Source organism: Lolium perenne, chromosome 4 (assembly GCF_019359855.2).
Source record: "Lolium perenne isolate Kyuss_39 chromosome 4, Kyuss_2.0, whole genome shotgun sequence".
In the NCBI taxonomy this organism is placed as follows: Eukaryota; Viridiplantae; Streptophyta; class Magnoliopsida; order Poales; family Poaceae; genus Lolium; species Lolium perenne.
In genome coordinates this window covers 63,659,269-63,671,251 of record NC_067247.2, presented here as the reverse complement: position 1 = coordinate 63,671,251, position 11,983 = coordinate 63,659,269, and positions in this window count along the sequence as shown.

Below are 11,983 nucleotides of genomic sequence, written 5' to 3'. Positions count from 1 at the left end.
GCGACAAGTGTCTACGGTCTCTACCGTGGGGACTTAAGGCTTCCCCAGCCCACCGCTTGCCCCCTTGGAATACAAGTGTCTACGGTAAAGCGCGTCCGTTGATGTACAAGAGGTGGAAATACAATTGACTATTCCGTCCCACTCTAGATCTTATGGTTAACACGGGTATTACGGCACAAGAATCACTGGACGACATTTGTTATTAATCCTATATGGATATAAACCCTTGCAATGGAACCTCCACCATATCCACACAATCCATGGTTCCATTGCCCACCACATAGTCATATTCATAGTTATGAAAATAGTGGTTTTGGTTTGTATGCAATAGTGATAATCATAGTACTTTGCAAGTAATTTGTTAGAGATACTCAAATGACATGAGCAAGTGATGAACTTGCCTTTCTTGACTGCAAGATTATGCAGTCAAGGTCTTCGATACGCAATAACTCCAAATTCTGAAATAGCATCATCGTCCGGTAAGGACGATGTTTAAAAGATTGGCAATGATGCAATAATGCATAAGTATGAGATGCAATCGCTCTAAGCGTGTCCTAACCCCGATGATTTAGGATTAGTGAGTGGTAATGATTGGTTCAGGGTGTGTTGCACTTTTAGAGTGATTCACAACAAGGTTCTTATTAAGAATTGGTTGCTTGTTATCATAAACAGGTGCTGTAATAATCCATAAAAATAACACTAATAGCACACAACAATAACATTTGGTATAATCCTAACATGTAATGAATAGTGGTTGGTTTTAGCACTATATGGCATGGTTAATGATTAATTATCATATACTTCAAAGGAATAACTTTTGAAGAACATGTTCTTTAATAAAAAAACAAGTGTGATAATTAGGTTGATGGGGTTCCATGGTTGACTATGGTTTTATTTAGTTTCTGGAGTAGGTATTAGATGGATCATAACAGAGTTGGATTCATCAGCAACTAGGCTTGATTGGTTTTACTTAAGCATAGGCAACTTAAGCAATTAATTACTCATGGTTGCTATCATGGTTGGTCTACCTTGCTGGTGATAGCTGGTTATTGGCTATAGGTTCTATTAGGCATGATTGATGATGGTTCTTTATTTACTTCAAAAGAATAACTTCTGAAGAACATACTTCTTAGGTAATAAGAAGTATTTCAATTATTGGTGTGGTATCTAGGGTTTACTATTGGATCTACTAAGTAAGGAATGGCGGTTTCCTAAATAGGATGATTAATAATTATCTCACACTAATAGGGTTTAGTGGAGTATGGTTATGTAATGCAAGATACTGGGCATGGTTGTTATTAGGGTTCATCACCATGGTGTGATGCTAATTAAAGTTACTTAAAGATGATAATTCTAAGGATATGAGCTAGGGTTTGCATTTGGTTGATCCTATTTGATCAACCATGTTGGATAGGGATGCATATATGGAATACTAAATGATTGATAAAAGAGCTCCTACATTTTATGTGGACATAACAAGTATTTAATTGATAATTATGGTTTTGTGGATTAGAAGTAATTACATGATCACATATTCTAACCTAGGTTTAGGTTTAGAAGCAATTTAGGTTTCACATGTAATAATGGAACTAGGGTTTGTGCATAATTGAATTAGGGTTTTAGGGTTCCACATAAAATTATGAGGTTATCACTTGGTTTAAAATGGAACTAGGGTTTACTAATTACCCTATGGTTCTATAACTAATAACTTCATTGTAAAGTTGAAGTTATTATTAACTTGGAAATAAAAATAATATTGAGTTAGGCATTTTATTATTTTTAAACAATTAATAATTAGGGTAATTATTAATTAGGGTTTAAATTTCCACTAATAAATATTTAACAAAATAATAAATAAAGAAAATTAGCTTTAATGTTTTCTTTATTTTCTTATTGGTTTTTATTTATTTTAGAAGGTTTCCCTAATTATTGAATTTTAATGCAATTAAGAATAAAATAAAGGACTTAATTATTAAGTTTAAAACAATTAAATTTTTATTAAAAATAAAAATTTCATATTATATTTTTATTGAGTAGAGTTTACTTTTCTAAGAATTTTGATACCTTATTTATATTTTTCTGACTTTTAATGAATTTCCTATTTATCTGCAAAGTTTTCAGTAATTTCTGGAATTCGAATTAAATAAAAACTGCTAACTACATCCGAACTGCTCGTACCCACAGTCAATGATTGGTGGGCCTTAGACACATCAGCAGCCACGGTGGCGTTGAATGGTCAAAATAAGAACGTGGCCAGGGGAGCTTCTGGCCGTCGGCCAGCTGCTGCCGACGACGGCGATTCGGGCCCCCCGCGCCCATTCTAAGCAGTGGGGTAGACGCGCGGCGCAGAGCTGAGCTAGAAAGTGGCAGCGCCGCTCCGGTAAGGTCACCGGAGCTTGCTCGCCGGCGAGGCCGAGCGGTGGCGCCCGCGGACGTGCGACGCAACGACGATGCAGGGCTTAATCAAGCGAAGCGAGGTTACTGGGAGGTTCGTGAGCTCACCAGGAGCGTAGTGGTGAGGTCGGCGAGGCGAGGGGAGGTCTATGGCGACGGCGAACGGCGACGGTTGATGGTGACTGGCGGGAAAGTGAGGTCGCAATTCGAGGTCCTCGAGGCTTCCCGGCAAGCGTGCCTCCACGGGAAGGTAGCTGGAGGCCTGGCGGAGCTCCAGGGCTTCTCAGTGTGGCTTGGGGTGGCCCCTAACGGCGGCGATGGTCGACGGCCGGCAACTAGGGTTTCGATTCAGGACGGAATCGGAGCAGAGGAGGAAGAAATGATGGGCTCCCGCGCCTTTTATAGCCTCTCCGGTGTGTGCTGGCAGTCAACAGAGGCGGCGGCGACGGCGGGACGTGGAGCTCGCCGTCGTGCTGGCGCTCTCCCGTGCGTGCAGAGACGAAGACGAAGGTGGCGACCTCGTCCTCGCTCTTATCCAACGAAGAGGTAAGCTGGGCGGTGCTGGGCTGGTTTTGGGCTTCTGGTGGGCTGTGCTGGTGGGCTGCTGCGGCCAGAGGAGGTCCAGGTGAGATTTTCTCCTCCTTTTTCTTTTTTCCATTTCTGTTTTTATTTTCTGTTTTCCTTTTCTAATTTGCATTCTATTTTAAATTCAAATTTGAATCCTTTTCTATTTTGCAGGTGTTTGATAACTGCAATTTCATGAGTACTAATAAGAAAATCATTATGTTACTGCTTTGTTCTTGAATAAACATTAATATATATATATGTGGCCTTGCTACAATTTTTAATTAGGCAAGAATTTAGGTATTAGTTTTAATTTCCTTTTTCATTTATGATATAACTCCTTGTTGAATAATTAGAGTTGGTTATGCCTCTTCCAATTGTTTTGGAAGTTATTATTATGACTTGGCTTCATATTTGAGGAATTGGTCAATTGCACATGATTTTATGTGAGCTCCAATGTATTAGATTCAATAATTGAAGCTTAAGGTTTTATTAATGTGCCATACTAGGGTTCTATCAGTTCTAGTATAACCCCCTTGTTAAGCTTAATATTATCACTACATTTGAAAGTATCTTAGTAGGGATTGTTTCCATCATGGTTTATCTTGTTTACAAAGATAAATGGTTGATCACTACACATATGGTTTAATTATAGGACTTAACATTAGGTGGCTCTTATGTTTTATAATTGAAACATGGGATTTAATTAATGAACCATCAGGGTTCTAGTGATATTTACCTAATGGCAATTGGTTTGAATCTCAATTATGGTCTAGGTTTATATTGTGATCACCATAGTGATACTCAAACTAGGGTTGAGGTTTAATTCTAGGTTATAGAGGTGAAATGGCACCATATTGCATGTGCTAGGGTTAATCTCCCCTAACCATGATAAGGTGGTGGCTTTATTAACATTTTATGTTCTCCTTTAGTTACTAAGAATCTGAGAATTGGTTTAATCTTCTACCAATAGACTTTTATTCTCACTCTTAATTTATCACTAAAGAAACTAAAGTGGTTATGGTTCTTTTTATAGTTAACTTTGGTTATATGGATGAAAGGTTCTTCACCATATAAAGTATAGAGTTTGGCACTAGGGTTTCCTTATGTTCTATCTACCTCGAGTTCTTAGGGTTATGATCACTACTCAATTTATAATGATCAAAGTTGGGCTTTCTAAGGTATCTCTGCTGAATTTGGTTCTCACTCCCAAGATCAAGTGTTGTCTTGAATAGCAAGGGTATGGTACTTCTCTTATAATTCCTTAGGTATCTAGGCTTAAACTCAACTTGGCTATCTTGGTTGGATTAATCTCTTCCTTACTTTATCAATTCATGGGTATGGTATTATTTCATGTGATATTAGGTTATCTCACCGCTCCAAGGGAAATAGTTTACAACCTAATACTTTAGTTCAAAGATTGTCCTTTATTCATTAATAGGTAAAACTAGAATTGATATGAATGGGCTCTCTCATTTGGGAAGGACTTCAATGCTGACCTGAGGTTATTCTCCAAAGATAATGATGTGGTCACCAATATCTATGGTTAACATAAATGAGTACTCTCTCTAGGGAATGTCTTGAATAATTTTCTAGGGTTTCTCTTAAAGGTGATGGTTTGAATAAATGGATGTATATCCAAGGTTCAGTTCAAGGTTTATCATTGATCCTTTAATAATTAACATAGAACTCTCACTACTATAGGTTTGATGTATATTAATATGTAGTAGAGAGGAATATGTATTCTAGAGTTTATCTCCTTGTCTTATTTCCAAGAGTGAAGTAAAATGAATACCATGAGGTTCATGGTAGGATCAAGGATTAGTTTAAGACATGGAAAAGATAAGTGAAGAATGATTTCTCCATTTATTGTTACTTGATTTCCAAATAGATGTATGTTCATATGTTATGGTAAGGATTACCATATAAAATCTTTTATAAGATCAAGCATTTGCTCATTGAGTAAAGTGTTGTTGTGTTGATTATTAGTTCCATTTGATCTAACCCCTTAGATCAAATCATCTCTGCCCAAAACAAGGTTTTAACAAAGTCACATTGAGGTTTATAGCGCTTGACTTGATGAGCTACTTCAATTCCACCAAGGTCAAGTGAAACTTCAGTTCTCGTGGACTGTTTTACTTTAAAGCGCGAAAATTCCCCAGATTTTCTATGCATGAATGCAATGCACACATCTGTTTCCTCTATTTTTGTAACCCCAATACCTGGGATATTACAGTCTCTACCCCTTAAACTAAACTTCGTCCTCAAAGTTTGAATTCTCTTACGTTTCGGAGTGTGGATCTAACTTGTGCAGACTACTTCTTTTCTCGAACTCCGTGGTGATCTCACTGGATATAATTGAATATATCCCTTGTCCAGATTCTTCCTGGAATCCATTAGGGTTTGTCTCTGAACCATGGTTCTTTACTTCAATTCCATGATTTCTTTCAATATCATAATCTTGTTTCCTTGCCCATTGAAGATTCAATGATTGAGGCTTATTCTGAGGCTGCTAGTCTTAACTGATGACTAGTTTGATAACATACTCCTAATTGGTAAATAGGTCTTTGTTTTCCCTTACTACCAAAAGTGCAATAATGGTACTTGGTAAGGTATTTATCGTAGAAATGGCCGTGATGGTTTATTTCCCTAAGAATGGATTAGACTCATTTAGTCCATCCAATCATGGTTTATAGTTGATACCTATAACTATTTTGGGTTATTTAGGTTCCATGAAAGGAATCCTTCTATTAGTATTTGATTTTGGTATGGTCAATCTTCTTCAGTCTTTGGCCATCTTGAGCTTTATTGAGCCTGTTGGATTTCCTTCGTCCAACTTCTTTATGCTTGACTTACTTTAACTTTAGTTCTTCTGAGTAAATACTACTCACTTTCTCAAGTTATAGTCATCTTCTTACTTCCTCGAGGTATAAACCTCGGCTTCTGGTCTGACATCCTCCTGAAAGTAGTGTTCGATAATTTTATGAAAATAAGATCGAACCTTCTCTCAGTTCAGACCTTCATCAACTATCTAGCTCAAAGTATTGATTCACATTGGATCCAACTGATCCCTCGCTCTCCCCCTTAGGGATGTCCTAATGGTTGCTAAGCTCATCTTCCCCAACCAACTAGCTCCTTGGTTAGGCTATATGCCTTTTCCTTGGCTTTCTATTGTACTTTTCTAGGATATCCTATTTGAATTGATTGTGTACCCACATGGCTGTGAATACCAGTACGATATGTTATTTGGTTATGCAACTATAGTTATTCCAACTTTACACAGGACAAGTGTGTTGCCCATGAAAGCTTGAGTAATTTAAAAATATTATTCTGCAACTATTATTGTGCTAAACGAAGAAGTTGTATTCAACAAACTGATTGGGTCAGAATAAGTAGGATCAAAGTCCTATGCATCCGTCCTTGTGCTCCATCCACTTCCTTGTTCGAACTTCTTAGATGATGAGCTCCCCCGATGATTTGAAAATTGGTTCATTGCTTCATTTGATCTTCATACCAGCTATGGATCCGGGCATTCTGATTTCATATGACTTAGTTGTCCACATCCAAAACAGGTAATATCCTGTTGCGTGCAATCCTTGGCATAGTGACCTTTTCTTGCACAGTTATGGCATCGAACTCGACTATAAGACGGTGTGATTGTTTCATTTCTAGTTTGAAAAATCATCTCTGACTGAGTTTGTTGTATCTGATTTGGTTGTGGTTCCAACCTTGCCTTCCGTTTTCTTTCATTCTGCACTTCTTCATAATCATTCTCCAAAGTAATTGCAGTATCCACTAGCTCGTGGAACCTTGTGCATTTGGTTAGATTCAACTGCATTTTCAGGAATGGATTCATCCCTTTTAAGAACCTTTTATCCTTTTCTCCTCTGTGTTCACATCCTCTGCTGCATAACGTGATAAACGATCAAACTCCCCTAGATATTTCCATACCGACAAGTCATTCTGCTTCAAGGTCTCGAATTCTCTTCTCTTTAGCTCCATGATACTTTCAGGAACCTGGGCTTCTCGGAACTTCTTCTTAAACTCATCCCATGTGAAAACATGTCCCGAAGGTTGAATTAGAATCACGTTATCCCACCATGACGCTGCTAGTCCTGATAGTAGATAGGTGGCATATCTAACCTTCTCTTCGTCATTACACCGAACTGTCTTTAATTTCCGCTCAATGTCCCTCAACCAATCATCTGCATCCATAGGTTCTGGTGCGGTAGCAAAAGTCAGTGGATTGGTTTGTAGGAATTCCGTAAGACTCACTCCTTTTGGCCCTCCATTTCTGATACCTCCATTATTCTCACGTATCAAACGACCGAAAAACTCATTTTGTTGTGCTAAGTTTGCTGCTCTATCCTCAGCCATCCTTTCCATGTACTCAAAGAATTCTTGCTCAAGCAGGACAGGGGTTGATGTTGACGATCTAGTGGCGGAGAATGCCTCTTCCATCCGCTTAGCTTCTCTTTCCTGACCTTCTTTTTCCTCCCTCTCTTCATGAGTCGTTACTATTTCCTCAGTTGGTTGGTAACTCGTCTCTCCCTCACGCGATCCCATTTACCCTCTAGACCTGTAACATTAAGAAAGAACTCAATGATGCAACATGCATTTGCACACCAAGGTCAAACTTCATGCATAGATCTAGTCAATCAATGAAAATCCAATAAAATCCAAGAAGATTCAGCTTTGTGCTTATAATACACATCATCATAGGCCTGAATAAAATAGTTGAGTAAGACATCTCTAAACATCAGACTCTGATGTGTAGTATATAACACCACATAAGATAGGTTTATATCGTGATACTTAGCACATATAGTTGGCATTCTACTATTTATCTTAACATTTACCTGAATTGCACAATTGCAATGAGATAAACTTGAAACATAGTGGTATAGGATAGCTAAGATTAACCTAATTTTCTTTGGAAGTATTAACTTAACTTCCATTTTGTTGAGGACTATTTTACATGCTATCTCCAGACTCTAATATAGCTACTCTAAACTCCTAACTATTAGAGCATAGTTTCTATACTTCCAAATGATTCTATCATAAGACTATGGTCAAGATGTGCTTGGTACACTTCCCATATATTTTTGGAACACAGTTCTTGCACTATTGTCTGACTTCTTATTGTTCTCCTCCTAAATGTTTATGATATTATGTTCCATCACATAATAATTCTCAGGTGAATCTTTTATGATCAGCAACTCTACCTTGTGAGTAGACATATATTATTCCTATCACTCTTCCTTACCTCCCATGATTGACTCATCATGGTCTATACTACCTCATATGATTTATTTTTATCACTTACTATCAGTTGTTTCACAAGTTTAGATAAATTTTACTTACTTAACCATAACATGTGTTGGTACACATATTCCAATAGGATATCTTCCTTATGGTTGTATCCTCTCTTTGGACTACCATGTATTGTATACCAACTGTGATCTACTCATCTATTGTTTAGGAACTTAATTGTGTACTACATGCTTGGGATTAGCTGACTAACTTTACTTTATCTTAGTAAGTTAGGTAAAAAAATTGCTGACTCAAGTGTGTCAGGATTATTCTCAAGTGAATATCCATCTCAAGTCATAAGAAGTATTTGGTTTACCTAGGACACTTCCTATAGACACTACCAATCCTATAGGTCTCCTTTAAAGGTTTTTAATCCTAAGGTCAAAGCATTTGCTCTGATACCAACTGTGGCGACCCGGCATACCACTGCATGGTGTAGTATGCAAGTCTGATATAACACCAATGAAACACCGTTCCACTAGTATTATATTGCTCAGAGTGGTACAACAGAAACATATGCGGGTCCAAGGTATGTCTATAGAATTACAACATTGACTCTGTTACATAAGATCAGCACAACCTCCTACTTTACAATGAGGTAAATCTGCAAATAAACTCTAGAAGAACGACTCGTAGTCTAATCCTATCACGAACTTTATTTGTAGAGTATTTGACTAGCTATAGAGGCTATGAATAGATTCTAGCTAAGTAGGAGCTAGGTATAGGAAGCTAGTTCCCTTCTATGGCTAATCTAGGTTTTCTCCTTGTTGGATGTGGTATCTGACTCCTCTGACATGGTCCTGTCTCTTGAAGTAGTTGTTGACTCCTCGGCCTTCGAGTTGCACTGTAGATCCTCCTTCGATGCCTCCATATCTAAGCAGGGGATTTAAGAGTGGGATGAGTACGAGCGTACTCAACAAGTTCATTATAGGAAAGAGGTGTTTAATGCACTAGCTACGGCATTAGACCAGAAAGTCTAATACCAATGCAAGTTTTCATAACCATTTCTTCAAAAGGTTGCTTTTATTCAGAAGAACTATGTCCGTCAGCCTTCACCGGTTTACTAGAACTTCATGGAGCTCCTTTCCGGCCGCGTTCGCAGTTCCATATCCCGGAACAGGGAGTGACAGGTCACGATTCATTACACTCTGCAGAGGTGTGTTGCTTTACCCATAAGAGATCTTAACCTTGGTGCCAACCGAGTCTATAGTTCTCGTCCACACTTCCTTTGGTGTGAGGCCCGGTATAAGGTCATAGCCAATCATATTCCTCCGCTACCTCATACACCCACCCGTTGATGCAAACTCCGACCCTGGGTCCTCGCCGGTGCTCTTATACCAATTAAGGACGGCCCCCGACCACGACAACAGTTCAGGTCTCTACCATGAACTCCTTCGCCGGGATATGCAACCCATCATAGACCGCAATAACCGTGGGGACTTAAGGCTTCCCCAGCCCACCGCTTGCTCCTCGGGCGACAAGTGTCTACGGTCTCTACCGTGGGGACTTAAGGCTTCCCCAGCCCACCGCTTGCCCCCTTGGAATACAAGTGTCTACGGTAAAGCGCGTTCGTTGATGTACAAGAGGTGGAAATACAATTGACTATTCCGTCCCACTCCAGATCTTATGGTTAACACGGGTATTACGGCACAAGAATCACTGGACGACATTTGTTGTTAATCCTATATGGATATAAACCCTTGCAATGGAACCTCCACCATATCCACACAATCCATGGTTCCATTGCCCACTACATAGTCATATTCATAGTTATGAAAATAGTGGTTTTGGTTTTTATGCAATAGTGATAATCATAGTACTTTGCAAGTAATTTGTTAGAGATACTCAAATGACATGAGCAAGTGATGAACTTGCCTTTCTTGACTGCAAGATTATGCAGTCAAGGTCTTCGATACGCAATAACTCCAAATTCTGAAATAGCATCATCGTCCGGTAAGGACGATGTTTAAAAGATTGGCAAGGATGCAATAATGCATAAGTATGAGATGCAATCGCTCTAAGCGTGTCCTAACCCCGATGATTTAGGATTAGTGAGTGGTAATGATTGGTTCAGGGTGTGTTGCACTTTTAGAGTGATTCACAACAAGGTTCTTATTAAGAATTGGTTGCTTGTTATCATAAACAGGTGCTGTAATAATCCATAAAAATAACACTAATAGCACACAACAATAAAATTTGGTATAATCCTAACATGTAATGAATAGTGGTTGGTTTTAGCACTATATGGCATGGTTAATGATTAATTATCATATACTTCAAAGGAATAACTTTTGAAGAACATGTTCTTTAATAAAAAAAACAAGTGTGATAATTAGGTTGATGGGGTTCCATGGTTGACTATGGTTTTATTTAGTTTCTGGAGTAGGTATTAGATGGATCATAACAGAGTTGGATTCATCAGCAACTAGGCTTGATTGGTTTTACTTAAGCATAGGCAACTTAAGCAATTAATTACTCATGGTTGCTATCATGGTTGGTCTACCTTGCTGGTGATAGCTGGTTATTGGCTATAGGTTCTATTAGGCATGATTGATGATGGTTCTTTATTTACTTCAAAAGAATAACTTTTGAAGAACATACTTCTTAGGTAATAAGAAGTATTTCAATTATTGGTGTGGTATCTAGGGTTTACTATTGGATCTACTAAGTAAGGAATGGCGGTTTCCTAAATAGGATGATTAATAATTATCTCACACTAATAGGGTTTAGTGGAGTATGGTTAGGTAATGCAAGATACTGGGCATGGTTGTTATTAGGGTTCATCACCATGGTGTGATGCTAATTAAAGTTACTTAAAGATGATAATTCTAAGGATATGAGCTAGGGTTTGCATTTGGTTGACCCTATTTGATCAACCATGTTGGATAGGGATGCATATATGGAATACTAAATGATTGATAAAAGAGCTCCTACATTTTATGTGGACATAACAAGTATTTAATTGCTAATTATGGTTTTGTGGATTAGAAGTAATTACATGATCACATATTCTAACCTAGGTTTAGGTTTAGAAGAAATTTAGGTTTCACATGTAATAATGGAACTAGGGTTTGTGCATAATTGAATTAGGGTTTTAGGGTTCCACATAAAATTATGAGGTTATCACTTGGTTTAAAATGGAACTAGGGTTTACTAATTACCCTATGGTTCTATAACTAATAACTTCATTGTAAAGTTGAAGTTATTATTAACTTGGAAATAAAAATAATATTGAGTTAGGCATTTTATTATTTTTAAACAATTAATAATTAGGGTAATTATTAATTAGGGTTTAAATTTCCACTAATAAAGATTTAACAAAATAATAAATAAAGAAAATTAGCTTTAATGTTTTCTTTATTTTCTTACTGGTTTTTATTTATTTTAGAAGGTTTCCCTAATTATTGAATTTTAATGCAATTAAGAATAAAATAAAGGACTTAATTATTAAGTTTAAAACAATTAAATTTTTATTAAAAATAAAATTTCATATTATATTTTTATTGAGTAGAGTTTACTTTTCTAAGAATTTTGATACCTTATTTATATTTTTCTGAGTTTTAATGAATTTCCTATTTATCTGCAAAGTTTTCAGTAATTTCTGGAATTCGAATTAAATAAAAACTGCTAACTACACCCGAACTGCTCCTACCCACAGTCAATGACTGGTGGGCCTTAGACACATCAGCAGCCACGGTGACGTTGAATGGTC